General features: G+C 44.8%; 2 pseudogenes; one reads left to right on the top strand and one right to left on the bottom strand.

Moving 5' to 3' along the window:
* The first annotated feature begins 1,887 nt into the window (after positions 1-1,887).
* On the top strand, positions 1,888-6,808 carry LOC149325942 (uncharacterized; annotated as a pseudogene).
* LOC149325943 (uncharacterized) lies at positions 4,491-6,026 on the bottom strand (annotated as a pseudogene).
* Positions 6,809-7,212: the final 404 nt, after the last annotated feature.

Here is a 7,212-nt window from a genome sequence, read left to right on the forward strand (position 1 = left end):
GGGAAGGTATGTTAGGAATGGCATTATCATCTAAAAGCAATGCTGGATGAAAAGGAATTCATTCATTATAAAACTGAGTAAAGAAATTTTTTCTTAGTTTTTCCAGTTTCACACAAGAAAATAAAATGTTGTTAACTGTAAGTTCATCTCCGCATTCTTTACAAACTGGTTTTTGTTCTCTTAGCAAGAAGTTATGCGTGACGTGTGTGTCGCCTATTCGGAGAGGGCAGAGTATCACTTCTTTGAAACGTTCTTGGTGCTCACATATTTTCAATTCGCCTAGAACCGTTTTTACCAAGATTCCCTTCGCTGTTCCAAACCGACTGCCATTTTTCTTTGATTTCCGTTTTACTTATTTCGTGCAATCCTTAAAGGGTATATTCAGATTTTTTTTGTTTCCTTGCTACGAGCTTGAGCAGCGTAAAAGTCTGCTCTCTTGCCTTCTTTTATTCGGACATCACTCGGAACCCGTAGAGTTTTATAGTTTGTCCTCGAGCTGTGGCGTTTACTTTGCTGTGTACGATATCACCAAGTATAGGAATTATTGCGTTTCTAGAGTGGAGAGGTGTAAGTACACTTAGGGAGTCTGTAGATGATACTGTTTGCGAGGGGATTGTTCAATATTTTTACTATGGCCACCCAGACTGCGTAGCATTCTGCAATGAAAATTAATGCGCAATGTGGAAGTCGTACGGTTTTCTCCGAATTGACTCGCGCCACTGCAGTTCCTACGAAAACATCTGTTTTATAGCCATCTGTATAACAAGCTGTGAATACTATATTTTTCCACGAGTGCAAGAAATTCTTGTAATATATCTTGTTGTGGAGTTTGTTTTTTATGAAGCTGCTTCAGTGTGAAATCACAGATTGCAGGAAAATTGTACCATGAAGGCAGTGGGTCTTGCCTTTGAACAATGCCGGGTAATGTGTCTAGTAGGCCGAGGTTTTGGCACATCTCTTCAAAATGAATGAGTAGCCTGATAGCGAGAGGTTTGTTGTTAAACAGTGTTCTTGATGTACACTTTGTGACTATTTGGCGATAGATGCGTTCATGTAGTGAACGGATTTTTAAAATGTATCAACACGTGAGCATTGTTCTTCTGTCTGTAAGCGATGGTTCGTTAGTTTCTTCATAAAGACTATTTATGGGCGTAGTCCTGTAGGCAGCAGTGCGAAAACGCCAACCTAAATTATGTACTGGGTCCAGCCGTTTCAGGTACGATGTTTTCATTGACCAATATAATTCAGGGAAGAGCGCACCAGAGAACGATAAGTTTGTAAAAGACATGTCCTATCGCAACCCCAGTCTTTTCGGGAGAGTACTTTAAGTATACTGAGACATCGGGAGGCTTTCTTTTTCAAAGCGTGTATGTGAGGCAGGAAAGTTAGTTTTCTCTCAGATGTTATGCCTAGAATTTATGTTCATTTATTACGGGTAACTCCGTTTCGTTCAGGTGTAGGGTGGGATCGGCCCGTAAACCTCGTTTGAGTGAGAAAAAAATGGCCACTGTTTTCTGCGGAAAAAAACCGAAAACTCTTCTCTCTGCCAATGTTGCCAGTTTATTTCTTGTTAACTATATTTGTCTTTCACATGCCCATACGTTGGAGGATCTGCAAGCGTTCTGGAGATCGTCTACATACACTGAACGGACCTTGGGATTATTTTACTTAGAGCGGTTTGAACAGGAGGGAGAGCAGCCAGAGTAGTGCACGAGAGCAGCCTGTAGCGGGTCGTCGTCTCGCGAATGGAACATGCCCGCTGTCCCGAGAGCAGGGCAGCGAGGGAGAGCGCGTGACGTCAAGTGTCATGTGACCAAGCACCTTTTCCCGCGCTGGCGCTGTCAGCATCCCGACGCCAATTTCCGCGCCAGTTTTGCATCTGTCGCCGTCTTTTGCTTGACGATGGGTGAAGAAGCCCAGCGGCTGTTCATGGCCATGGTAAATGCTTCATCGCTAACTGCTCCACCAGGTAAGCATCGTCTATCCTAAAAATTAGCTGCGAAGCCTAACAGCGCTCATACCAGCGCTTTCTTTGTGTTCACCACAGCTGTCATCGGTGCGTTGGCCTCTCGTGAGAGCATTGACGAGAGACCCGACGGTAAGCGACAATAACTACTATGCATGAACCATTTCTGACGATTGTTTTCGTCGATTTATTTCATTGCTCACAGTTTCTCGCGCCGAATGGACTATTTCGGCGTGACGCGACGACGGACGAGAACGGCGACGCACTTTCTCGCTGTACTGTCGGACCTTCTTCTGCGGTTTATTGCCCCTTTTATCTGTCGATGCTCTCACATTGCTGTGTATGCCTGTTTAACTATGCAACGTTTAATTATGCAAAGCAAAGCTCTTTAAAAACAACTTGGGGGGCCTCCTAAGTACATTCTTAAACAAGATCCGACATCAATTCCGCTCATTCACCTTCATCTATATGCGGGTGGGCAAATTGCCAAATTTTGAGGTTGTGTTGCGGCGCCGAAAAGAGGTAGTCGACAGAGTTTTCGCAGTTGCAATTGTATGTTCACGTACAGATAATACCGCTGGGTCGGATTCCGGCGAGAGGGGAATGCAGGCAGCGCCTGGAGTGAAAAGAGGCGGTGGAGTTGAGCTTGTGCCAATTGCACCGCTTGACACATTTTGCGCTTTTATTAAGCTAGCCTTAGTTTCATTTCAGCTGCTGAGTGGACACCAGGGGAAACTAAACTGATGTTAGAATGCTATCAAATACTTTCCTGGGATTCCAAGCCCTGCAAACTGACCAGCCTGCCCTACTTAAGAGAACTTGCTGGGCTAGTTGGTAATTCATTGTAAAAATAAAGGCGCCAAAAACAACACACACACACAAGACAGGAGAACGGGACAGAGCGGCACTCACAACTAGTTTATTTTTCACACCACAGATACATATAATCCAAAGTTCCTACTTCCAAAGTTATAATCTGTTTTTGTTTATATTTCTGCTACACTCTGTCATGACATGATTATTTGAATTTTTTACTTCAGTCTTTTTTCGTATTGTTCTACTTTTTTCTATTCTATATTTTATATTTTCTACATTTTTCTGTATTTCTATATTCCTTCTGTATTTATATTCCTTCTATATTTATATTCATGTATGACAGCTGAACATCCCTGTACCACCTCCCCCCCACCTTATGTAATGTCCCTAACGGGACCTTTAACCCTTTATTGACGAGACAATAAAATATTTGAAAAAATCTTTTATTTTTTCTACAACTGCACTTATTACAACATGACAAAGCATATTTTCTAATCACAAACAAATTCCTACATATAGCAAATGATATACAGCTTTGTTGCCTGTAGGCAACAGTAGGCATGAGTCCTCAAGTAGGCCTCATTCCGCGATTATTACGGGTTAGTGTGGAACTTGTACATGCACTCTTTTCCTGGAGTGAAACAAAGATGTACATTGCACTTTCTGCACATTACACGTGTGATACCTGTGCAGTTGGGGTATTTGCATCGACCTTTATTTGGAGAGAACATAGGGAGGTGGTCAATTGTGTCCAGCCTAATCTCCTTGCAGGGTACAATAGCTGCTGGCCCACGCCGCTTCTTCGCTTGCAGTTCATTTTCGACTCTTGATGGGCCCAATGGTCGCCGTCTAGAAGGTGTTGCAACCTTTCCCTGCTGTTTCAAAACGCATGCAATATCTGCTTTGAAAGACAGTAGGGTCATTTGTTTGTTGCGTGGCACATTATCCGCGGTGGCATCTCGGCGGTACTGTAGCCAGCAGTTGACGATTACGACATCCAATAAATGGAAGAATAGCCGCCTATACCACTTCTTGGATCTCAAGTGGATGCGGTACAGCGCCACAAGCATGTCCATTAGATCCACACCGCCCATGCTTTCATTGTAGACACCTACAATAAAAGGACGAGGTACGCTCACCGTCATTCGGGTCTTCTTGTCAAAGCGCTTCACAGTATTCTCTGGTGAGGCTGATGCAAATGTGGACAGCAGCGTCACGGGACGATTGTCAAACCATTTCACAGCCCTCAGACTCACTCCTTCAAATGTTGTCTCCATCTCGACGTAAGAGCCACGCCCTTTCTTTTTCAGCTCTTTGTCGGATGGAAGTTTACATCCTTTTAGGCGACCTTCACGTACTGTGCCTACAGAACTGATCCCAGCCTTTTTGAGCACTACCTGTAAGTCCACACTGCAAAACCAGTTGTCAAAATAGAGGATGTATTCTAGACCGCGAGGCACGTCGCTCGCCATTCTCAGAACGATGTTGCCGCTGGCGCCAATGTCTGGAAAACCCGGCTGCGGAAAAATTTGGCCTGTGTACACTTCAAAGTTGTACATTATGCCACACTCGTCGCATAGAAGGAAGAGTTTATAACCCCATTTTTTTGGCTTGTTTGGCAAGTACTGCTTCAATGAGCTGCGGCCTTTGAAAGGAACCAGTTGTTCATCAACACATAGTTTTTGAGATTTTGGAATTTCATGGCATTTGGAGACGACGTGGTCCAATAGGGGCCGTACTTTGTACAACCTGTCACGTTCGGGGTCATTCGGGTCCGGTGCCTCCTGGTTGTCATTGAAATGCAGTGACTGCTTGATTTCTTCCCATCTGTCTCTCGTCATGGTGGCGGCAACTTGACTGATGCGGAACCTTTCCGACCAGTACATGCGTGTTTGAGGCAGCTTCATAATCGACATAGTGAGCACTGTACCGATAAACTGCTCTAAATCATTGACTGTCATTGAAGTAACTTTGTTGGGATTCCTCTGAGCGCTATACAGGGAAGACTGCTCACAGATTAGAGACAGGAAATCTGCATCAAAATAGTGTCTGAAGTAGCTGATGGGAGACTTCACCGGAGATGGATAGGGCGGTACGTCTTTCCACTTTGGCATGGTACTACCAGAGGAGTCTTGGACAACCCTCCATGCAGGACCGTTTTTCGAAGGCTTGGGAATTTCTTCATTTGTACTCTCATTATTGCCTGTGCTTGGAGTTCTAGGGATATCTTCATCTTGACAGTCAGTTGACAGAGCTGTAAAAATAGACCAGAAATCAGATGCGATATAAATATATTTTCAAACAAAAGGCAAACTAATTTAGAAATTAGTACATGAAGTACCCGTGTCAATTACGTAGTCATAATGACATAAGGTGAAAGTTTTCCTGCATTTCTAGATGTTCTAAGCAAAGTTGGCGTTTCAAACGCACAAAAGGCACTGCTACTGCGCTGCATAAATGAGCGCCAAACGCTACCAGGCGTCCCATATATATAGCCGAGGAAATTGCTAAGACGCGAATGCATCTCTCATGACTGGCGTCCGCGGCCAACGCGGGAGCGCTGAGCCAAACGCACTCTTGCTGTTGAACCCCCCCCCCCCCCCCATTTCATAATGCACCCCTTTCTTCGGCAAGAGAGGCTACTTGATTTGCGGCTCGAATGTTTGTGTAAACTGGCTGTGGCAACAAAAGGAATGCTTACATGCCCGGGCTGAAGCAGCATTCTCTGGTTCTTCGTCGCTCGATGACTCCAGGTCAGAGTCGTCACTGCATTCAGGGGGAACCTTTGCGGCTATTTTTCCATAAAATAGATTCGGATCCATACTCTGCACCTGTTGATAGGTCCGTGTGTCCTGCATGCGAGTGCGCAGCTCATTTGTTACCGGCGTAGGCAACGTAGCACACTATCAATAAAAAACAGCACATCGTAAACTAACCGGGATGTAGAACACAGCTTAGTGCCGGGTGTTGCCTGTGGGCAACAAACACGAGACGCGGCCCTACGGGCACAAAAGAGCAGTGCCACTTGTGTAATTCAACAAAGAGCAAACCCAGGCATTCTTCTAAACAACTGCGAAAAGCCACAAAGGAAAAAATGAGTGCTTACCAGGAAATTGGCGCTCACAAACTGAAGTTGTGCAGTCGACTGCTCTGCAGAGGTTTGCGCGCCAAACTTCTTTTTTTTTCTTCCTCAGTTTCCTTAATATCCATCAGATGGCGCCACATACCCATGCAGTAGTATCATGGGCGGAGCTTAGAGTAAAAAAGAAGCTTTCGAAACTGAAACTGTACAAGAAAAAAAATATTTTCTGGTGTGTTGCCTGTGGGCAACACTCGTCAATAAAGGGTTAAGGGCTAATAAATGATGATGATGATGATGGTTGGCCTTTTCAAAAAGTTTAAGAGCAAGAAAATGCTTTTTAAACAGGTTTCCCAGGATTTGGCCAGTGTGCTTGTATCCAGCAAAATGCCACAGCAATGAGAAAATCGTTACAAAACGGTAATGAGGCAGAAGAAAAAGGCAAGTGATAACAATAACAAATCAGGTGCTTCATCTTGCCCTCTCCCATTTGACGATGAAATGAGAAAAATTCAGAGCATAGATGACAGTCTTGAGCCAGAGGCTCAAAGAGACACTTTTGGAGTTACCTACGAGCCAACGACATCATCAAGTGCTGACATTTCAACATATCCGCCCTAACCTCTACCTGAAAGCTCCAGTACTAGGACGAACAGTTCAGAAAGTGGGAACAGAACAAAAGGGTCTGCGGAAGTCAAGAAAAGGGAATTCCGCGCTAGTACCGTTCGTATGCAACAGGTGCATTTTTTTACCAAATGCGGGCTATTACTGCAGAGCGAACGGCTCGCAGGGAAGAACGGGAACAAGAAAATGAGAAGAGGCGTGCTGAGCGGCGAGCTGAGCGTATTCAAGACCGTCAGGAACGTCGCAAGATGCACGAAGACAAACATCAGCTCATCCGTGAGGCCCTGGTGCCCAGGCAAAAAAGAACACCGCACTTCGGATGAACATGTTTTAATGACACCATCTGTCGGGCTAGTTGGTTGCGATCCGTATGTATCAGCAGCGCGAACACCACACAAGAAGAAGAAGGAGAAGAAGGGTCAGCGCTCTTTACCTTCTTCTCCTTCTTCTTCTTGTGTGGTGTTCGCGCTGCTGATACATGTGGATGTTTTAATGACTGTTTATTTCATATACCTCCTGTGCACGGCTGAAAACAAGTCTTGCTTAAGTATTGCTTCAACTTTTATTTCACGTGTAGCACTGTGCTTGCTTGCACTATGACAGATTTTGGGGCTGCCTCCTTTTTAGTCCCATCTTGGCCTTGATTTTTTCTCGTTTATCTTCTGCAAGTGCCCGCAAGTGGCTCTCTTCTCTAGAAGTTCCGCTGTGAACTTCAGCTGCAGTAGGG

Source organism: Amblyomma mixtum, chromosome 10 (assembly GCF_055824585.1).
Source record: "Amblyomma mixtum isolate Tamu chromosome 10, ASM5582458v1, whole genome shotgun sequence".
NCBI lineage: Eukaryota > Metazoa > Arthropoda > Arachnida > Ixodida > Ixodidae > Amblyomma > Amblyomma mixtum.